The sequence below is a fragment of the Talpa occidentalis genome, unplaced genomic scaffold, assembly GCF_014898055.3.
Source record: "Talpa occidentalis isolate TD23 unplaced genomic scaffold, MPIMG_talOcc4v2.1 talOcc4.13, whole genome shotgun sequence".
Classification (NCBI taxonomy): domain Eukaryota; kingdom Metazoa; phylum Chordata; class Mammalia; order Eulipotyphla; family Talpidae; genus Talpa; species Talpa occidentalis.
In genome coordinates, this window is record NW_023601322.1 from 29387084 (window position 1) to 29410838 (window position 23755).

At 44.1% G+C, this 23755-nt stretch overlaps 1 long non-coding RNA gene across 1 annotated transcript in view; it reads left to right on the forward strand.

Annotated features, from left to right (window-relative positions):
- Positions 1-23755, forward strand: part of LOC119243099 (uncharacterized) — a 61531-nt gene that overhangs the window by 26939 nt on the left and 10837 nt on the right. The window contains exons 6-8 of the long non-coding RNA XR_008551374.1: positions 7556-7629; positions 15117-15210; positions 20942-21038. This is a non-coding gene — a long non-coding RNA (uncharacterized LOC119243099). The remainder of the gene's footprint in view (positions 1-7555; positions 7630-15116; positions 15211-20941; positions 21039-23755) is intronic.

Below are 23755 nucleotides of genomic sequence, written 5' to 3' on the forward strand. Positions count from 1 at the left end.
CTTTAGTGGTTTGGTGTTGAGAGAAAGCCCATGCTAGTTTAGGCAGTTTTTTACAGGGGACCACACTGAGTTGCATTTTTGAACTAGTGACATCTCATCCCAAGTGTGGATTATCATCACACAGGAGATTTTGGTTGGGGGTGGGGGGGGGTCAAGGGATTGGGACTGAGAATCATATCGCTTTGGAAAGATTGCTTTCTGAGACAGTCAGAAGCAAACCCATAAACACAAACCAACCAACCACTGAGCTGAAACTGTCAGGGAGAAAGTGGGAATCTGTGCTTGGTATAGGGCAAAGACAGAACATTTGGTCATATGAACACCGATCTTGGTTCTTCATTGGGAACATCTATCTCTGAAGGTCACTACTACTTATCCAAGAGCTGTACACACCACAGTCCTTAGTAGTTGATAAAATTCTTTGTGGATTGCTGGTCAAGTCTTTATTGATTGAATTACCACACAGACACACCAGGTGCTAGATCTTGTTTTATTTGAGGCTTTCTTGGCTGCACTTTGAACAGAGCCCTGACTTCTCCTTGACTTTGGTGTGTCCAGACCCAATAGCTCTGAAGGTGAGCTCTGCTTTCTGAGAAGTGAGCTGGCGGTTTCCCCTCCCAGCCTCCTCCTGCAGGATCCATCTTCACAGACAGTTTTTCTCCTCTCTTTTTTAACAGTTTTATTTATTTATTTTTAAAGATCGATTTATTTATGCATGCAAGAACTGGGATATAGGCCAGAGGTGCGGGTGTCAAGAGGATTCACCAGAGGCAGAGTAGGCAACAGAACAGGCAGACTGAAATACATTGCTGAGGGGAGCAGTGGGTGAGACAGGAGAGGTCTGCTGCACCATGTGGGTGGCTCCCTGTCTGGCTAGGAATCAAACTCATGCTGCAGAGGCTGTGGATAGCTTCACAGTGCTGTGCTTAACCCCTTGCGCTACCAGGGAGGCCCTTTTTTTGACAGTTTTATTGAGATAAATCTATATATCATGAAAGTCACCTGTTTTAAGTGGGTAATTCAGTGGATTTTAATATATTTAAAGAGTATGATCTAATTTAGAACATTCCATGACCCCTGAAAAGAAACCTCTTGCCCATTTGTATTCACACCCCATTCTTACTCCCAAATCAGGCAACTGATAACTTTCTGTCTGAAGTTTGTGCTGGGGAAACAAGGTATGCTCTGCAAATATACCTTCTGCCCTGCCCCTGGGGTGAAGCAAAATACAAGACAAGTTGACTGTTTTTATGTGAGTTGATGTCCAGTCTCATAAAATAAAAAAATCTGGTAACAGCTAATATAATATGTTAAAAGGTACACTTGCCTATTGTGTGATACACCTTTAACATCTTCTGATGAAAGGTCAGTTCAGAATTGTTGGCTGACTATGGTTGAAATCATTGGTTGACAGACCACACTTTTATAATTGCTTGATGATTTTAGAATGGCCCTTGAGAAAGTAAACACCTAGATTATTTTTTCTTTACTGTTTACTTTCCCTTTGAAATTCCATGCCGTTGATAGAACTTATGCCTTTGGATGCACCTTAGAATATGAGCTGCCACTATGGAAAGCTGTGTGGAGTTTCCTCAGAACACTAAAAATGGATCTAACATATGATCCAGTGATTCCACTCCTAGGAATCTACCTAAAGGACACAAAAACACCAATTTGAAAGGATACCTGCACTCCTATGTTTATTGCAGCTCTATTTATAATAGCTAATATATGGAAACAACCCAAATGCCCTAAAATAGACAAATGGATCAAAAAGTTGTGGTATATATACACAATGGAATATTATTCAGTGATCAAAAAAGACAAACTCATGCCATGTGCAGCAATATGGATTGAGTTGGGAGGGATTATGCTAGCCGAAATAAGGCAGAAGGAAAAAGATAAATATTGGATGGCCTTATTTATATGTAGAATATAGAGAAACCAAGCAAAAGGTCAAGAAACAGTCAAAACTAAGAAGCTGACTATAGATTTGAGTCATACAGCAAGGGAGGTGGGGTCAAAATGGGAAAGATGAACACAAGGGAATATAGTGATGGTTCATGGGTGAGGCGGTGATGGGAGAACTATGGGGACTACAATGAGGTAAGAAAAATTAATTAATAAAAACCAAAAAAGAATGAGCTGCTATTATAAAGCAGACTTCATGAGGAAGTTGGTCCAGTATTAGAATTGTGCTAGCTGTGTTGAGAAGACTGTCCTTTTCCGCTTAATTGTCTGTGCTCCCTGGTCAAAGGTCAGCTGACTATATTTATGTGTCTATTTCTGGGCTTTCTATTTTTTTCCCATGTCTTGTGGCTTTATATATCACTTATATGCTAATGGTCCTCATTTGTGTGTCTAGCCTAGCCTAGACTTCTTCCCTGAAGTCCCAGAGTATGTATCCACTGCCTTTCTGATGTCTCTACCAAAATGCCTAAATAGACATCTCAAACTGAACATGTGTAAACACAACATCCTCTCCCCCCCACCCACCCATTCTGCTCCTCTTATCACAATTAATTGCAATTTCATCTTTCTGTTGACTCAGATAGACCATCTTAATTTCTTTCATTTTTCTTATACTTCTTATCAAACAGATCAGGTAATCCTGTTGACTCTATTTTAAAATATGTCAAGAATTCAGTCCTTTCTCCCCATCTACTCTGCACCGACTCTGGTCCAAGCCACTATAATTCCTCACCTTGGTCACTAAAGTAGATTCCAAATGTTGTGGAGGATCCATGCTCTGCCCGCTACTTGTGAGCCAAACACAAGAGCTGGGTTAGGAAAACAGGGCTATTCATAAAATGGTACTAATGGGAGATGGTGGGGTCACCCCCTAGAAAAACAGTCTCCCTTCTTGGGACTTCGGGGTTTTTTAAGACTATCTTGAGAAAACAGCTGAGTTTAGAGGGGTTCCTGCTGTCGTCCTATTGCAACAGGGTGGTCCCCAGGAAAGGGGGAGGTTCCCTGCCCCACCCAAGGGAGGGTGGAGCTGAGCAGGAAGAGGAGAAGCTGCAGAAGAGACTGAGGAAGGAAGCAGGATGGAGCCAGGAGACCAGGAGGAGGCGCATGGAGCCTAGAGACACGTGAAGAAACTGCGCTTGTCTTTTGTCTATTAATAAAAATTAAAAGGGAGGATTGTAACAGGGTGGTCCCCAGGAAAGGGGGAGGTGCCCTGCCCCACCCAAGGGAGGGTGGAGCTGAGCAGAAAGAGGAGAAGCTGCAGAAGAGACTGAGGAAGGAAGCAGGATGGAGTCAGGAGACCAGGAGGAGGCGCATGGAGCCTAGAGACACGTGAAGAAACTGCGCTTGTCTTTTGGTCGTGGACTGGGTGACACAGATGTGGGTGAGACCCGTGGGGAGGTGACAATGGCAGCTTTTATCTTGATGTTGATTTTGCTCTTTTCCTTCCGGGCTTGTCCGGTTGTTTGTGACCCTTTTCTGTGGGTCCCCACTGGAAGATGCTTTAGACTTGTGGCAGGCCTTGGGGCCTTGCTCTGGGCCAATCCCATTTGGATGGACTTTTACCCACGAGGGGACGGGTAACTTTGGGTGCTTCATTTAGAAACTAGATTCTTTGCCTTACCTGTATTGTTTCCTAGTTTTATTAAAGTTCCTTTTCATTAAAGTCTCCTATGTTTTGTGTTGATGCGGCGGATGGCAGAACCCATTTAGAATAGGCAGGTTTGCGGGGCTTGGGCTGCCCCTCTCCCTGTCCTGTAACACTACTGGTGCTGTTTGGTTGGTCTGGGTGATCTGGGTCATTGTTCCATGATTCATCTGTCAGTAAAGAAACAGCACAAAAATGCTGGAAGTTTGCTTAAGACCTTTTAAGGGAGTTAAGATGTTAATGATCTAAGGGACACAACTGAGTTATTTTATTTTTTCCTTTTATTAATTTTTTATGCTGTTGTTCATATTTTTTACAGTATTTACACCTGTAAATATCCCACCACCACATCACCTATAAACCATCACCCTGGTCCCTTGTGTTCTTCCCACACCCTGTTTTGATTCCTTTTCCTCCCTCTCCCCTGCTTTAAGCCTCATATCTATAGTTATCTACAAGTTTTTTCTCTTTTCTTTCGACCCTATGTTTGGTTTCTCTATATTCCTCCTGTAAGTGATATCATCTGATATTTTTCTTTTTCCTTCTTTTTCCTTCTCCTTATTTCAACAGAGCATATCATCCCTTCTAGCTCCATCCATGTTGCTGTGAATGCCATGAGTTTATCTTTTTTGATTGCTGAGTGGTATTCCATCATGTATGTATACCACGTCTTCTCGATCTACTCATCTTTTGGGGGCATTTAGGTCGTTTCCATATCTTAGCTATTGTAAATAGTGCTGCAGTGAATATAGGAGTGCAGGTTTCTTTCTAATTTATGTTTTTTGTGTCATTTGGGTAGATTCCTAGGAGTGGAATTGCTGGGTCATATAGTAAATTCATTTTTTGTAATTTGAAGATCCTGCATGCAGGTTTCCATAGTCATTGGACCAGTTTGCATTCCTACCAGCAATGGAAAAGGGTTCCTTTTTTCTCCACATCCTTGCCAGCATTTGTTAGTTTTTTTAATGTGGGCCATTCTTACTGGTGTAAGGTGATAATCTCATTATAGTTTTGATTTGCATTTCCCCGAAATGCAAATTTCATGTGGCTGTTGGCCATCTGTATTTCCTCTTTGGAGAAGTGTCTTTTTAGCTCTTGTGCCCACTTTTTAATTCTGCCCACTTTTTTGATTCTTTTTGTTTTTGTTGAGTCGTATAAGCATTTTGTAGATCTTTGACGTAAGTCCCTTATCAATTGTATGGAATGCAAATGTTTTCTCCCAATCTGTATGGTGTCTCTTTGTCTTGGCTGTTATCTCTTTTGCTGTACAGAATCTTTTTAACAACTGAGTATTTTAAAGGTTACGTAATGGCTGAGGCAGAGGCCTTTCCCCCTGCCTCAGCCATTTTTTCAACTTTTATTTTGTTTCTTTACATTTCATTTTTACTTTTTACATTTTAAGAAGGACAGGTTGATTAGGAAAAGGAGAAAGGAAAAGAAAGGAGCACATGCATAGACACAGGTGGGCAGAGACCTGCTGCTTTTCAAAGGGAAAAGGGTTGTGAAAGTAAACTCCTGTAGGGAGGCAGTCTTGGGAAGAAAGCTGCCCTGTTTGTGTTCTGTTTTTGCACTTTCACTAACTAGTCTCCCTGCTTCTGCCCTTGCTTCCCTATGGTCTATTCATGGGGCAGCTAGAAGCAACCTGTTAAAGTCAATATTATCACTTCTCTGCCCACTTCCCTCCGTAGTCTTCTGGTTGAATTCAGAGTAGGCTCTAAAGAACTTCTAGTAGCCTGTATAGTTCTTTGTCACTTGCCTTACCCACTTACCTGTCCAAGCTCACCTCCCACTACTCCCCCTTACTCACTTTACTCCAGCCTCCCTGATGTCATCCCTGTTCACCAAACATCGTGCACAGGCACCTGTCTTAGGCCCTTTGCATCAGCTCCCTCTGCCTGTCACTTTCTTTCCCAAGATCGCCACAGAGCCTGCTTCCTTCAAATCTTTGCTCAGATTCCACCTTCTTCTGGAGGCTTTCACTTACCAACCTATTTAAATACCTCCTTGCCATGGGCAATTTCCCCCCATTACCTTACTCACTTCCTTCTCCTCTCCCTTTATAACATATAATTTACTTATTTGTAGGTTCAGTGAGGGTAGGGATTTATGTCTTTGTTACATTTCCAGTGCTGTGAGCTGATCCTGTCTCATGGTTGGCTACTGTTGTGTGTGCTGAATAAACAAATGATTAGAAGAAGAGGCGGTTAGCACGCCCTTCTCTGACTGAGTGTCTGTAAATGCAGTGTGTTTGTTGGGTGGTGGGGCAAGAACCTGTAAGCGCTGGGGTGGAGAGACTGCCTACAATGGAGGAGCATTCAGTCCTGCTCTACACTGTGACCTAATTTGTGGAGATTCCCCTAGGTCAAGTGGTCGCTGAGTTGATCACTGAACTCAGCACATGGGGATGAGGGAATGCTGGAGGTCAAAGTCTGGGGTGGGATAGTAAGAGGTAGAGTGGGGCATGTCACTCTTGTGCCAGGTGAGGATAGGTGCAGTGGGGAGTCCTGTGGGCCTCTGAGGAAGCCTGTCTTACCCCTTGAAGAAGCCTGCCTTACCCCTTGAGGAAGCCTGCCTTACCCTAGAGGTGGCCAGCATTTGAAGAACCCCTTCAGAGGACATCAGCTGTTTAGCAGTATTGGCCTTGAGACACTGGAAATATGATGCTACTTATTTAGTTCCTTCTGGCTGATTCTTCTGCACACTCTTCCACCCTCAAGCTGAAGAGTAGAAACCAGTTGGAGGGATGGAGGAAAGCATGTGCTCCATGCAGGCCCCTCCCCACTCCTGACAAGAGACAGGGTAGATGGGAGGCTTGATGGAAGCTGTGAAGTGGACTGAGCTGAGGATAAGCTCTGAGCTCTACCAGAATATCACTGAGGGAGGGAACAGAGTCATTCCATGCAACATAGCTGAAGGCAGTGGGTATAGGAAATAACAATGTGTTATGTTAGTTAAGTGAAGAATCTAAGGAAAATAAACACTGTTTTGAGGTCTGAATTTGCAAATCTAAATCCATGAAGAATAGCAAAGAGTTATCTTTGCTTCATGAGACAGCTTTACTCAAGATAAAGTGAGATTTAAAAAAAGCAGAAAACTTAATTTCCTAAAAATATTTCAGATGTTGCTCCAAGTTCTGAAGAAACTTGGAGCATATTTTAATATGCTAAGCTAAATTGGGCCGGGAAACACATTGAGAGACCTGGTCTCCACTCCATGCTGTGCGGCCTCCGTTCCCACCCAGAGCAACAGCACCCACCCTGTGCTCCCATCACACCTGAGTATGCTAATGAGCCCAAGATCACACAATCATTGAATTTTGGAGCTAAAAGACATGAATTAGTTCAATTCATCATAATAACAAGATGATGCAGTCTCAGAGAGGTGGGTGATTTGGTTAGGATCACAGAGCAAATTGGGAGTTGTGGTTGGATGAAAAATGGCTCCCAAAGATGTCTATATCTTGACCCCCAGAACCTGTGGATATGCTTCTTTCCAGTGGCAAAGGGGACTTTTCAGATGTGATTAAGGGTTTTCTGATGGAGAGATTATCCTGGAGTGTCCAATATAATCACAAGGATCCTTGTAGGAAGGGTGGGGAGGGTCAGACAACAGAAGCAGACATCAGAGTGATGTAGCCATGAGCCAAGGAATGTAGGTACTTTCCAGAAACTTAAAAAAAAAAGTAAGAAAGCAAATTCAGCTCTATAACCTCCAGATAGAATGCAGCTCTGCTAATATCTTTATTTTAGTCTCTTAAGACTCAAATTGAAATTTTGACCTCCAGAACTGAAAGATAATATATGTTGTTTTAAGTGATTAAGTTTGTGATATGTTGTTAGTGGGTAACTACCACTGGGGTGAGTCTGACTCCTGTCTCCTGTTCCTAGGCCTTTCTTCTATGGTTCTGAATTGTGATGAAACATGTGATTCCTTGAATAGGTTGGATGTTCCACACTCTGGCATGAGCCCTATGCTGGCGACTGAGGTCTGGGAGGTGATGGAAGAGCCACTGGGTAAGAAAACTTTCCTCTCCATGGTGTAGCCGGATTCAGATATAATCCAGACAAGGCCAGCTCCCAGAATTTTAAGACCTAGAATCCAGGGTGTGTAGTGCTTGAGAATTGAGGAAGCCTCTTCGGGTGCTCTGCCTAATTGCTGGTGGGATCCTGGAGTTGGGGCCAAGATACCCACTAGATGGTCAGTGGGAGCTTAGCCACAGAAGAGTGTTAGTGGGTCAGAGCCAGAAGAGGAATGTGTGGGGCACATAGGTTTGAGGCTGGTTTTACAGGGATGTTGGGAGCCCATGAATGTCACTGGTGTTAAAGGCAGTGAATGAGATTTGAGAAAGGATGTGGTCAGCAGCAGGCCAGTCATTTCAGGGATTGGTAGGGAGGTTGGATGACCCGAATTATTTCCCCTTCTCCTTTGGACTGCTCTCAGGACTGAGATGGGATTGGAAGAGGAGGAGAGGGGGAATGGTAATGAAGCCAGCTTTTGAGAAGCTTAACAGAGAGCGTCAGTACAATGAATTGGAGGTTGACATGTCCCACTGTTTTCATAGATGAATTTAATAAAGTCACAAAAACATACAGGTAGTGCAAGTCCTGCTATCACTGGACTATGGCTATAAAATAAGGTCACATTTCCTTTCAAATGCCCAACTTCCAATAGCTTATTGGCTCGCAATCTTGGCTGGATACTAAAATAGCCTGAGAGCTTTGAAAAATCCTGTGGCCTGATTCCACCCCCAACCAGGGGTCCTAGCCCTTGTCCAGAGGCAGCCTGGACACTAAGATTTGGACACTAGATGCCCTTAAGGGCATCTAGTTTAGTTTAAACTTCTAGTTTAATCCCTGCAAGCTTATTGCTTATTTATAATAGGATCTCTCCAAATATACCACAGCTGTGTTCAAGGGTCTCACTGGCACACACTCATTTGGGCTTGGGGCAAACCCCCCACCACCTCTGGCACCACCTCCAAGCCCTGATGCTGGGCCACTATCTACCCTTCTGGGAGCTTGGCTCAGGAGGTGCTATTCTCCATAAAGCTACAGGTCCCAAATGTAAGACAGGACTTCTTGTGAGTCCCCATAGAATGGCTGAGTTGGGTCATGGTACCCAGGCCTTCCTGGAACAGAGGAAGATAAGTACACCAGAGAGCAACTGATAAGCGGGAAAAAGGAGGTAGCCCATGGGGGCCATAGGCAGAGCTACCCTCAGAGACCCTCCCAGGGCCTCCACTACTTTGCCAGAAAAAACCAGCTCTGGACCTCACTCCTAGAGCAGAGTCTGCTGCCTCTGGTGGCTGCCCCATGTCCTTTGCCCAACTCTAAGGTCTGACGTTAGCTCCACTTTCAGCCCCAGCATGTGCGACAGTGGGAAGGCCCACTCTCTAACCCCAGAGTCCCACCCTGTGGCCTCCAGAGACTTTAAGAATACAAATGTGCAACATCAGCACTTTCAGGGGACTTGGGTCTCAATTGTCTGAGTAAGTGGCTGGCTGAGTAACAGCCTCCTCCTGTGGGAGGATAGAGGCAGATTTCATCGCTCTATTTCTCAGTCTAAATCTCTACTGTGAGACCAGAAAAAAAATATCCAGATATCCCAGGAAATAGTCAGGAACAGTTCTGAGTCCATCCAGACAATGCTGTGTGTCTCCCAAAGGAACATGTTCAGAGTGGGGCAGAGTACGGAAGTGTGAATACAGACTAGTTATGAAAATGAATATTTATATAGAGTGAGAAAAAAACCCAGGAAACTGCAAATGTTAAAATGCTGAAAAATACCTTCAATAGCACAAAATCCGGGAAAATGATCTAATATTTTAATTAATTAACAGCTTGACATGGCTTTATGGTTTACTGTATTTTTTTTTAACTGCATACTCTTTGATTACTTATCAGATTCTACAGAGGATGGAAAGATAATACTTTCTATTTAGCATAATTTCTAATTAATATAATTTCCTTTTGCACCATTGATCAAATTTCACTTCACCTGGGACAAGACTTCATTGGGACAAGATGTGTCAGTATATTAAAAAGATCTCTTGTGTTGGAAGACAGGAAACATATGACTCCCACTGAGATGTCCTCTCTGCTGGGAGTATTTTACTGGCTTATGTCCCACAAATGCAGAGATTATTATTACTTATGTGTGTGTTTCAACCTGCAGAGAGGATTTTGTTTTGTTTTTCAAAATTGAGATTTAATTGACATATAATGTTCTATTAGTTTCAGGCATATAGCACAGTGATGGGTTGTGTCTATATTGTAAAATGCTCACAATAAGTTCAATACATTTAACATTATCAACTACCTCACATGACTTTTTTTTCTTACATGAGAACTTTTGAAATGTACTCTTGAGTACCTGTCAAATACACAATTGTTGACTATAATCACCACGCTGTGCATTATATCCCAGGACTGATTAGAAATTTTGATAAAGTTTTATCAGAGAAAAAGAAAACAGTGTGTTTATGATTGTATAAGCTTCATTATGGAGACTGTTCTTGCCAAGAGAGAATGTTTGTTCTGAATCGGGTCAATAAGAATGGAATCCTTTGCTTACAACTGTACACATCTGGTGATTCAAGGAATTTTCCACAGACCAGCTTCTGGCTTTGTGTACTTCAAGTCTTGTTTCTTCTCTTACCCACATGCTTCTTTGGCCAGGTATGCTTGTGACAGTATGTCCATGGGCCCTCAACTTTCATGGCCAGCTCCAGAGCCTCTTCCTAGAGGATGTTCTTGTACCTGGGCAGCTGGCAATAACTTGAGTTCATGTAGAAGTGACTGTGGACCATGTAATTGGATCCCACTAAATCCAAACTAAATGTATCTCCAATCTTATTTCCCTTGTTGGAGCCCCCAAATGCCCATGGCCATTCCATCACCCGGCCCACAGAGAGAGAGATAGGAGGAGTTTGGGATAGTTATACGCAGTGGTCTCACTCAATGGTTGTCAAAATATCTTACTTTTAGAAGTTTTACAGAAACATGATTATCTTTCCAGGGTCTAGGAAATGACCTGGGCAAGAGAGGGGCCCTGCAGCTGGAGCTTCAGGGGTGCAGGTCAGCTGAAAGGCACCTTGCTGTACCATACCCTCAGACCTGAGGAGGTGGGGCTGGTTTTACATATGAATGGCCAACAAGCCATTTAGAATATTTATTCTACAGCAAGGAAACTGCCTCAAACTCAAGACTTATCATTTGGGAGGCAGAAAACTGCTTGAAACTTAAGTTTTTCCGGTCTCTCTTCATTAAGAATAATTTGTTTCCCCTTTTAAAACTGTCCGGTTTCCTCTTCCTATCTTCAGAGACACCTGCTATCATTTTAGTTCTCCAGTATCTGTACCAAGTCTATGTTTTGCAAGTGAGTCCAATGAGAAATTTTAAATAAGTTCTGTTGGATAAAATGGTACAGTGCCTCTGGAAAAATTTGACAGTTTCTTATAAAAGTAAACATAATCACCTTATACCTCAGCATTCATACTCTTAGACTTTTATCCTAGGGAAGTGAAAGTTTATGTTCACATAAAAGCCTGTGCAGAAATGTTCATAACAGCTTTATTTGTGATAGCCCAAACTTGAAACAATCCAGGAGTGCAGTGGGTGAATGGTTTAACAAATTGTGGTACACCCATACCGTGGATACCACTTAGCAATGAAAAGGACAAACTACTAATAATACATTGCATTTTGTTGGGGACTTAAGAAATTTGTGCTGAGTACAAACCAGTCCTAAAAGTCTGCTTACTGTTATGATTCCATTTATATAACCTTCTTGTGTCATTTGGTGCAATCTCTATGGAAAATGGCATGATGTTTCCTTTAAAAAAAAAAAAGGAAATCCCATGTGATTCAATAGTACCATTACTAGGTATTTACCCAAAAAATAAGAAAACACTACTATGAAAGATTTATAGCAGCATTATTCACAATAGCCAAGTCTTGGAACCAACCTAAATGCCCACTGACAGATGACTTGAGATAGAAATTGTGGGACATACACTCAATGGAGTACTACTAGCTGTTAAAAAGAAAGATGAGGGCCTCCCTGGTGGCGCAAGGGGTTAAGCACCATGCTATGAAACAATCCACAGCCTCTGCAGCAAGAGTTTGATCCCCCGGCCAGGGAGAAACCTACATGGCGAGGCAGAGCTTTCCTGTCTCGCCCGCTGCTCCCCTCAGCAGGTTATTTCAGTCAATCTGCCTGTTCTGTTCCCCACTCCGTCTGTGGTGGATCTTCTCACTCCCCACACTTCTGGCCTGTACCCCAGCTCTTGTATGCATAGATAAATAAATCTTTTTTAAAAAAAATAAGACAAAACGGTGTATTTTGGGACAAAATGGATGGATCTTGAGGTGCCTGTGCTAAGAGAAATAAGCCAGAAAGTGAAAGACAGATACCAGGTGATTTCATTTATTTATGGAACATAAATAACCAAAGAAAATAAGCTGCCAAAACACAGGAAAAATAAATCTTAGATTCTGAACAATATGCTGGTCAGCAGAGGAAACAAAGGGCAGGGAGGAAGGGCCAGGTGATGGGCGGGTATAGGATATTAGTGCAAGAGCTTTGGTGTAAGGTGAATGAAACAGGTGCACATATAGAGGTGTGAAGAGTACCTCCAAAATTATAGAGTTATGTAAATGATGGACAAATTAATAAAATCTGGAAAAAATTACAACAAAGAAAAAAATTCTTGAAATGATGAAACTGGAGATGGAGAAGAGATTCCTAGTTCCTAGGGACTTCTCAGGGGGAAGGATGCAGGTGGGATGAGGTATGTGGATATAAAAGGGGGTATAAGGGGTCCTTGTGATGGACCTGGTCTACACCTAACTGTGGTGGTGGAAATTACATGTGATAAAATTGCATATAACTAAATATATAAAAATAAACACAAATAAGTGCATATTAGACTGGTGAAATCTGATCAAGACTGGTGCTTTGCCATCATTTATGTCAGTTTCCTGGTTGTGATATTACTATACTTTCACAGGATTTTATCATTGAGGAAACATTGAAGGATACATAGGATCTTTCTGTAGTTCTGAAGCTACAAAGATCTCAAAATAAATTTTATTTTGAAGTGAGTTACTTAGATATTTGGATGATAATAAAAACACAAGTATGGGTATATTCTGGATGATTTGAGTGACCCCTTTATAACCTACTTCCCCCGTGGGCCATCTTGTTTTCTTTGGTTGGAATGTTTATTACCACTTTGTGCCAATCAGTAACAACCACTAAGCAATAACAGAGTCAAGGACAAGCCTCCCCAGGAAGCAGGCCAAGTGTCAGGCACCTGGTACAAACCCAGGGAGATTTTGCAAGACAAGACTGAGAAAAATTCTTATGGGCCCCCAGTGCTGCCTTTATTATCATTATACTGCTTAAATATGTGTAAGCTCATATATAGCTATAAAGTCAAAACAAATTTCTGAATAAAATAAAAACTACAGAACCAATAAAATTCAAATTAGTGACATCAATTTAATGCGATGAATGATGCTGTTGTGCTCAAGCTAAATTACTGAACACAAAGTGGTGATTATGCTCCCATTGCTACAGAGCATGCCTACCATCTTCATTTGGAATTGGGATTTCTCTACTTACAACTGGAACTTTCTAGGGAGCCAAGGAGCTAATAGGAAAAGATCTCAGCCCTTCTAGACTAAGTACAACCAGAGCCACTCTTTCTCTACCTTAGTAACATTCATCTTTTCAGACACAGCCCTGAACAGCCTGGTTGGCTATTTTTCTGGCTTTTACAAACAGCACAAGAGGGCTTTCCCCTCCTGGAATGCCAGCAGAGAACCTAACAGTATTGGTGATGAGAAGTTTATGAAAGGCAGATACAGAAATGAAATATTTTAGCATCTGAGAGGAAAAGGCATAGAGCTTCTGAGAAAATCTAGGATGATGACTGCAGTGTGGTAAATACTGTTAATGATAATGAACTTGAGCAATAAATGATAGTTTGAATTATGTTGAGAATTTCAGGTTTAGGAAGACTGGGCTGTGTCATCTGAACCATTATGTGTTTTTGAGTTCTGACCTTTGAGTGAACAAATTTCAGTTATCTCCAGACCGGTACATTTATGGGTACTCCTTCCCAGCAGGGAGAAGATTCTGGGGAGAGAGAGAAAGAGAGAGAGAGAAAGGGAGAGAGAGAGAGAGAGAGAGAGAGAGAGAGAGAGAGAGAGAGAGTTGGGGGGGAGGAAGAGAGAGAGAAAGTGTGTGTGGTGTGTGTGTGTGTGTGTGAGAGAGAGAGAGAGAGAGAGAGAGAGAGAGAGAGAGAGAGATACTAAATTCTGTGACATTCAGAACAAATGGCCTCACACACAGTTAATCATCCCCTCCCCCCAGCACTCAAGACTGCTAATTGCCCCCCATTTCAGGATTTTGAGGCGGCACTTCCGACCTTCCGAGCTTTCATCTTCACACCTCTTCCCGCCTCTTATGACAGATAATTATGGCTGAGTGTGAGCATCAACAGAAAAGCAGACCTCTTATCTTCACATTGGGCACTTAAATGAGCATTTTAAGACAAATTATTAATAACTGTACTCAAGAAAATGATATCAGCAAAGCTTGTGAGATATTGAATTGTTATATTGTGACTGTGGAAGAAAAAAGGCCATTTCCATGATAAAAAGGGGAACTTTTATGAAGTAATTAAATATTAATTTATCCAACAAATATTTATTACTTACCTTCTACATTCAAGATATTTTATTAGGGACCACAAGGTACACAAAGTCATACATGATTCAGTTCCTGATTTAATGGAGTTTACAACCCAGGAGTTTAAAAAAGACTTATTGTTTAAAATACCTGCAATATAGAGAAGTGTCAAAAATTTATTTCAATCCTGGCATGTGAGTAGGTGAGAAGGGGGCCTGTCTAACAAGAAGGGACCCCTGGGCTGCCGGAAGGGTGGGCAGCACAGTTGTGGTGGATGGGGAAGCACACCCTGTGGAGAGGACAGTGTAGGCAAGACTGTGGGGTAGGGGGAGGCTAGGAAGCCCTGAGTGCCTCTGAACTATGAAATTGACAGGAGATTAGCTGCACAAGGGCAGAGATCAGACTGTAAAGCATCTTAAACACTAGGCTAAGGAGTTAAGCTTCCTTTTCTGGGACATGGAGTAACTAACAGAGGTGGTTTGAGGGGGGACAATTAGAAGGGATTAGAAGGGCCTTCACTTAGGGGAATGTTGCAGGGGCCGGGGGGAAGACCTGGAGATTCCCCTCTCCAGGCATCTTTGGAATAATTTCAGGGGCCTGGCAAGGTAAAGTCTGCAGGTGGGTGAGCCTAGCTCTCATCAGAAGATAGCAAGTCTGAGCCAGCAAATGACACTGTCACCTGGCCCCATGCAAAGTGTTTGCAAGGCTGTAGGGCCCCTGCCTCTAGGACATTCTCTGCCCAGAGGGCCTTCCCTGGCTTGAGTGTTTGGAGATTAATCTACTAAATCTGTCTTACCTGCAGCATGACAATGGTGAATTTTGAACTGATTCCGGAGTCATGTGGTTTCATGAGATGCACCTCGGATCTCCCCAGAAGAGGTAACCCATACCTGGCGGTGAGTCCCTAACCTATGCCTAGAGGGGGACAGGCCCTTCCCATCTGCTGCTACTTGCCCAGTGTGTGCACAGCAAAGGCAGAAATTCCCATGAGAGGGCTAGCTCGTCAGACCTTCAATTTTTCATTTGTTCATTTGGCCCAGGTGTGCTGAGCCCTACTGTGTGCCAGGAGCCAAGCCACCTCTATGACAGCCAGTCCTGATGACCTTCCCTGAGATCCTTCTCTCTGCAGAGTGTGTGGTACACTATGGGTTTGCCTCACTGGCAAATTCCTCCTTCCAGAGGAAGAACTGCAGATTTACTTACTGGTGGGGTCTAGGCAGGTCTAGCAAGGAGTAGATAGGGGATTGCTTCTATGGGGAGCCAGGAAGTAAACGATCATGTCACTTCTAAAGGTGTCACCACAAAGGAAGTAGCATTGCTGGTGCACATGGCTGCTTAGAAGCTACTCCTCCTGGGGTATCCCATCTATTCCAGGCCCTATAGGCCAAGTTCTCTATGACACTAGGCCTCACCCCACCAAGACAGTCCTGAAAATCTGACACTGATTACCACATAGTAAAGATGGAGAAATTTGTTTCACAAGGACTGTCATGTTCTCCACGTTACTTAGTTCATAATTTGGATTTGAGCCCAGAACATTCCAGCTCCACAACTTAGGTCCCGGCTCACAGGTTTAACCTCTCGACTGTCCCCTGGGTATGAAAGAACATTTGGCTGCAGGTAACGGAACCTGACCATCTTGTCCTGAACAGGTGGGGGTGGGGTCCATCACCTTATTTCCAGGGCTTAATAGAGAGCTGGATACATTCTAAAGGTTCAAGAAATGCTGAATGGGTACAAAAGTGAATAACCTCCTTAGGTACTAATTATCTTAATATCTTGCATCAATATAACACTTTATTGTCTGTGCTCCCATTTCTGGGGTAACAGAGAAGACTCTATGTTGTTGTCCCTGTGAAAACAACCCTGGGCAGAGGCCAGGACAGTTCTTAATACCCCCATTTTGCAGAGGAGGAATCCGAGGCTTAGAAAATATGTGTCTTGTCTGAAGTCACAGAGGTAGGACATCCCAGTGTAGAATTCAAGCCTTTTTTTCTGATTTAGAGGTCAGTACCCCTTCTCCATTGCTCTATCTCCTTGGCTAAATAATATGCTAGAAGCTAAGGGACATAGTCTTTCTTTTTCTTATTAACTTTCTTTCCAAAATGGATGTAGAGATTCTACCAATGGGACCCTTCTATTAAACGCCATAAACCAGTAGCCCCCACCCTTCACTTCCCCATGGGGTCTTCTGTCTTGCTTTGAAAAGCAGCCAAGTCTTGGGTTCTGAAGGCAAGGGCAGAAAACGTATTAGGGTCTCTAATATGATAATGATATAAAAGGAATTTATGGTGCCCTAGAGGGAAAGAATTACAAATGGGTGAAAGGTGACTATTTAATGTACAGGTTTTTTTGGTGGGGTGTAAAAATAAATAGAGGGAAATAGAGTGCAAATAGAACCTAAGGCAAATGGACCTGTTACATCCGGTGCCTCCGCTGCAGCCCACCTTTCTGCGTAATGGTGGTTATTTGTAACTTTTCCTGCTTTGTAATTTTTCAAGTGGCTCTACAGCCTCTGGCTCCTTTGCCAGTCTTTGGGAGGTCTCTGGAGCTGCAGTGAATGAGGAGAACCCTTGGCCCTGCCGTTCTTTCTACAGGCCTTGTGCTTGCCACCTGCCTCCTGGGTCTCTGGTTCTTCCCTGAAGTCAGACCCTGGGCAGACTTGGCATGAAAGGACCATGGCCCGGGCTGTGCTCCTCCATACTGCCCCCTCCCCCATGCTAGGACACTCTGTGTGTCTGGCTCTGGACACAGGGAGTCCTCTTCAGGGGTGGTGAGGGGCCAGGGACCCTAACTCCCAGGAAGCCAGTTCTTTGCTGACATTCACATATTGGGCTCCTCCAGGTGCTCTGGTCTCTGGCACAGCCTTTATTCATGCCAAACTCCCAGCAGGTTGTCATGAGCTTTCCCATTCCGGGGACACCCATGAGCCTGCTCCCCAGATGCACAGCCTATGGCCCTTTGACTGCAGGCTATGGTCTGTCCTGCTTGACCATACCTGTCCTGCCAGTGGGGAAGCTGCCAGGTCACTGCAGGTGGGCTCTTTCCCCCCCCCTGAAATCCAGTTGCATTTCACCAAGGCCACTGACCTTTCAATGAGTAAATTCTCCTTCTGTTTGCCCAAACCCTACCCTATTCCAGACCTCACTGTTCTTGAAAAGGCCCTTGGCCCTCTACCTCAAAAAAGATCTCTACCTGCTACAGATGCTCTTTGACTTCACAACTGAAGCGTCTTTTCTAGTTTGTCCTCAGCCTACTATACCCACCCCCTTGGGGTTCCTTGTTGCCCCATCTCACAGGTAGGGTCCATAAGCTTTGAGTTTTACTCTAAGCTTTTTCTTTCTGATTTTTTCTCTGATCACTCTGACCTCTTGTTGGCACAAACAAACCAGGCAGCCTCATCTCAGCATAGGCATGGAAGCCATGGGTTACATCTTGGGCCATGAGGAGTGGGGTTGGGGGTAGAAGACTCAGAACACAAGTTGGGGACAGGAGGCTTTTCTACATCTTCCTGCAACTATGCCCAACCTCCACTGTTCAGGCCTCCCTGGCTCCCTTCTGCCTTGGACTTAGCTTCCAACCTGGCTGGGACTGCGCTTTCTGTTTCCACTGCTCAGGGGCAGGCTGACCCCATGACTGCTCTGCCCCTCTGCTGTTCAAGCTGAGCCCCCAAGTGGCCCAGGCTTCTGACAGGGGGTAAAAGGCTCATCCCACAGCATCTGGAGGATGTGCCAAAGGGCAGGTGTGGGAGAGCCCCCACAGTTCAGGTTCTACCCCCGCCCAGCCCTCACGTCAATTACTGGTTCCTAGGGTCACTGGGAACCAGCCAGCTCTCCCAGCATGGTGCGAACTTGCAGGACATGCCTGCAGCTACTCTGGGTCTGTTTCTGGGGTTTGCACCGTGGCCTCACCCTCTGCACTGTTTGACAAGTATGGAGACACAGGCTCCAGCACAAGTTGGAGTTTGAATCTCTCTGGTCTTGCAACACTGCGGGGCTTTCTCTTCAGTGCCCTGACTTGTGACTGCTCTTAATTTCTCAAAATGCACCCCAGGTCACACACATGTTTAGTCAGAAGTTGCTGATGATAGTGGGGAAACCTCCACTTTCTTAAGCAACTCGGTAAGGCAAATCTGCTGGCTCACAGTCAAAATAATCACATGCAAAATTTCAGTTCCTTCTGAAAACAGCCAGAATAGGCAGCTGTCTGGAGGCATCGGTAACATCAGGTGTCTGGATTTTTGAAGCTGAGGTCCTGGGGAGTAGGGAGCTTCTCCCAACAGTCATGAGCTGTCCACTGCCTGGTGGCTTAGCAATAGCTCTCTGAGTTCCTGTCCTGAGTCCCAAGCAAACAACAAAGTCTTTAAAAAGTGGATAATGCCCAGAAATGACTGGACAGAAAAACCCAGACACCCTGGAACACTCATGCAGAGGTTAGAGGGCTGACACCTCCCCTCATCAGTAGCTTCTGCGGACCAAGGTAAGTGTTGCTGGGGGATTCCTGGAGGTGAGCAGAGGGGAGAGTGAGCCTTCCACAATGGGCATGCTGTGAGGAGAGGACCCCTTGCCTGCTTAAGCCGTGGGAGTCAGTCCTCTGCTCTGTAAGGTTGAATGCCATTCTATTTAACATTTAAGAACTCAGATTAGAAAACTTCCATGCATGACTTTTTCTCAAGGCTACAATATTGATGCAATCTGCTCTCTCTGTGCTTCCCTCCTAGTGGCAGATGTCATGTGGGTCATGCCTGGTCTTCCTTCAGATCGCCTCAGCTCACCTTCTTGTGATGTTTTACACGCTCCCTCTCTGCCCTGCATTCCCTAGTCCCCTACATCTGCTTTATTTTTCTCCCAAGACTTCTCTACTTTTGTCATGTGTTGCTTTCTTTTTTTTATATCATCTGTCTTCCCCAGAATGTGACCTTTATAAGGAAGCGGTCATTGCTTTGCCCCTGCTATATTCTCCATGTCTAAAAGAATGCAGGTTACAGGAGCTCTTGTGGTAATAGCCTTTCAGTGTGTGTGGCTGTAACAGGAAGCCCGGGGGCAGGCAGGCAGCTGCTTTGTGGTCCACTGAGGACCCAGGCTTCTTTCTCCCTCCTGCTCTGCAGATGGCTTCCAGGCAGCACATGCCATATTTCAAGCAGCAAGAAGATGAAGGCCAATGGACAAAAAGCGCATGCCCATTATATTGCTAGTCTTCATGACAACAGAAACATAACTTAACTCCTTCATGGTTAGAACTGTGTTGCAGGCCTCTAGCCGCAAGGGATACTGGGACACGGCCTTCAGGAATCCATCAGGTTCTGCTGGAGAGGAAGAGACAGAGAAGGGACATAGAATGACAGCCAGCAGCACTTGAACCACTGTGTCCTCTGATGCTTCCCTAGGACCTGATTATGGTTTGAAAGGATTTTTTGGGGGGAAATAACTTATTTGGGGAATGAGTGCCTGTGAGGCATTGTACATACTCAGATAAAATGGTGAGTATTCAGGCCATCTAAGAACCCTTGTAAACCTCTTAGATCATTTAAGGGGAAGTAATTATTTTTTGTTTCCTTCTAAAAGGTTCCATTTTAAGTTCCTGTACAAATGTAGACACACTGTTATTATCCCTCTTCTTTCTACTTTGTGTCTGTGGAATTCTAGTCTTCTCTCATTGGTAGAAACCGAGGTGATATTTAATATCTACACTTTGGTTTAATGCCTAATCTGTACTCAAAGTCTTCTGCCTTCTTGAAAGACTGAACAAAACTGATGGGTCTGCTTTATTGGAGACCGAAATGGGGAGAACAATGCTACAGATTATTCTTCCTAGTCATGAAGCCTTGACTTCTACAAGAATTTAGTTGATAGGGAGTCTGGAGGGAAAATGTCAATGATCACCTTTGAAGAAATTGAAGTTGGGGCACTTTTTGATTCTGGACCACTTCATTTTATTTGATAAGAAAAAAAAACAGAAATGACTCACCAACAAGAATCCACATAAAATTGATATGTAGGAGCATTTGAATAAAAAGAAGTCATAAATAAGTAATAAATCCTCCACAGGACCATTGGAAATGGATAGCAGTAATGCTGAGTTTACTGCCTTACTTCCAAAGTGAAGCTATTTATTAAAATTTGGCACAATTCATTATAGTAGTCAGGCATTTATAAAATTCTCATCATAGTATAAAGAGTAAGAACGCATTTCCTAGGAAGTATTATTGTAATAAACTGTAATTAGTGGCTTGTAAACAGCTGCAATTCATTCATTTTTTGAAGGAAAAGGCATGTAGACAAATATTTGTGTGTCCATCCACTCATGGAGTGTTTCCCACAGGCTGGCAGCTCTCCAGGGCACGGGGCACCCACGCGGCTACACGTGGAGCGTGTGCTGGAAGCTCCAGGCTGTCCCTCCCAAAAGTCTTCCCCTGCAGCCGCCAGGATGACCCAGAGTCGGCCTGTATTTTACAGAGTGCTCCTTCTAACGATCAGCAAGTTGAATTCCCCAAACCCAAGCTGGGTGGCCCACCTTGGAAAGGAAGCGGGCCTGCCCGCAGGCCAGGCTCACCATGACACCGTGGACACCTCGGGCTACAACACGGGACCCGGGCGCTGCTTCGACCCCTCGTGTCTTGTGTTGCAGCCGGAGGGACGCAGGTCTGCAGCTGAGCCTGCTCCATGGACCATGGGACTGGACACAGCAGCAATGCAAGAAGACCCAGGCCCAGCGCTGGGGAAAGGTGGGTGTCCTGCGGGGCCACTGGCAGCAGCCATTCAGCCTCTCTTAGTGCGCGATCAATGTCGGTGCAGGGCCCAGCTGCACCCTCAGACCTCTTTGGGTTGTGTAAGGGGCAGGATGGGGCACAGTGAAGGTTTTCTGTGACCTAAGCAGACTGGGTAAAGGAGTCCTGGAGCCCTCGGTGACTTCCAGGCTTTTATTGGGATTTACCAGGTACACGGCAGGTAGGGGTGCTGGGGGGGCCGGTCAGCTGGCAGGCCTCCTAGACCCCGGCAAGTCTTCACTCTTCGTGGGCTCTTGCGTTCTCTCTGCTCTTCTCGTAGTTCTTCTTTCTGCTTCTCTGCTTCTGCTGGCATCTCCATGATGCCGCTCTTATAAGCCCAGTCTTAGCCCAGGTGAATCCCATCTACATATGCCCACACCCTACTCCAGGTGCCCACCATCAGGCATGCATGCAGTACCGCAAGGATCAATCATCAATCCTAATGGTGGGAGGGCAGAAAAGCCAGAAAAATCACTTACCCTACAGGTTGCTTGTGCTGATACTTTGGACCCTTTACCTGAGTTTTGAGGACACACTCCACCTGGGAGGTCAGGGGACCAAGGCGCCACAGTGAGGCTTGAGGGGCAGCAAGGAAGGCAGTTGTCACGCAAACATTTCGCACATTGGTGGAAAAACCACCAGTGGATCAGGCGTTCCCTTAAGGACAAGCTTGCGTTTCTGGGAGTTGCCTATAAAAATGTGTGTATTTTCTGCGAGATGGTAGATTAAATCACTGCAAGCACCAGCTGGGTTTCATTGATTACAATACTTTCCAACATGACAGGCACTCCAGAAGGAAATGAAATCAGATGGTGAATTTCAATAGGGAAGACACTCCAACTGAGCACCCTAAAACTGGAGGGTAGAGAGCACCAGAGGCAAGCTTCCTTCACCATTCTGTCATTCCCTGCACTGGGGTGGAACACGGTCCTGTGGGTGACGCCTGCCTTCACAGCTGGTACTTTTGCAAAGCACTTTCCCCCTGGCTGGCCATCCTTCAGCCAGACCCCCTCAACCACAGGGCCCGAGATCATGTGGGTGTGAACTTTCCACACCTGCCCCTAGTGAGTAGAAATCATCCTTTTCTTCCCTCACTTCTCACCAGATGTTCATAGGGCCCCCTCTCTAGAAGAACGTACTGATTTTAAAATGTACTAGGTTCAGTGTTTTTCCTTCTTTTGAATGATTTGGAGGGAGTAGAGTAAAATGAGAGACTCTAACACCACATTGATGGGGGAACCTGGTTGCTGAGAGGAATGAGATGAAGGAAGGACCCACAGTTGCTCCAGGAATTCTCCTCAGGCAGGTGTCTGTATTTAGGAAAATACCGCTGGATGGAAAGTAGGATCCTGGGGGTGTGATTTGGCCGACATCAAGGGACCAATGAAGCATCTAGATTGCTTTTTCTTTGAAATGAAAAGGAAGGGGGAGAGTAGAGAGCGGCTCCAAATGGTGTTTTATTTTGCAGTTTGCAGTTTGTGGTGTGAGGAAGAACCCATCCTTTGTCTCCTAACATTTGCTAAAGTCTGTTACACCCACCAAGAAGGTGTGAATGGAATTCTGTTGGTTCCTTGGTTTGGGTGAAATTTAGTGGAAGGGGTGAGCTTCGCAATAACATGTGAGTTAGCCTGATGATTCGTAAACTAATTTAGGAGTATTAGTAGCAGAAGAACTTTCATCTTTAAAGAAATTTGAAACTCATCGTGGGCAGTAGTAATGGTTAATTTTATGTGCCAATTTGGGCTGCAGTATCCAAGTATTTGGTCAAACATTATCCTGGATTTTGTGTGAAGATGTTTTTCGATGAAATTAACATTTAAATCGGTTTACTTCAAATAAAGCAGCTTACCCTCCATAGTGTGAGTGGGCCTCGGCCTTTACTTGAAGGCCTTAATAGATCAAAGACTGATTTCCCCTGAGCAAGAAAGAATCCTGCCAGCAGGGCCTTTGGACTTGAACTGCAACTCTTCCCTGGATTTCAGTTTGCAGGTCCACCTTACAGATTTTGTATTGATCCACTATTCTAAGATCCAGTTCCTTAAAATAAACTTCTCTCCCTCTCTCTGTCTTTGTATCTATGATATAAACATATAGATAGATAGATATACATCCTGTTGGTTTTCTGGAGAACCCTGATTAACACGGGAGAGGATATCAGATTGCCATAGAGAATGAGGATTTGAGACAATCTTATCTAGATTATTTGAGGTGGGGAAACTCTTAATAACATAGAAGACTTATTTTTGTAAAACTGATTTCTGGTTTAATTCCATTGTGGCAGAGAATATATGATTGCAATTCTTGAAATGTGTTGACTTGTTTGGCAGCCTGATATATGGTCTATATTGGTGAATATTCCACATGCACTTGAAACGAATGTATATTCTGCTTTTGTTGAATGGAGTTTTCTACAAATGTCAATTAGGAAAACTTAGTGGATAGTGTTGATCAAATTTTCTGTCTTTACTAATATTTCTGTTTGCTTATTCCAGAATTTACTGAGAGAAGCGTTAAAATACCTATATTAAGAGAAAGACTTGTTTAGTTCTATCAATTTTTGTGTAATGTACTTGTATTTGAAGGCATGTTATTGGGTTCTTATATTTAGATATCTTTTCCTGTTGAATTTTTCATTTTATCATTATGAATTGTTTCTTTTTCACTGATTGTTATTG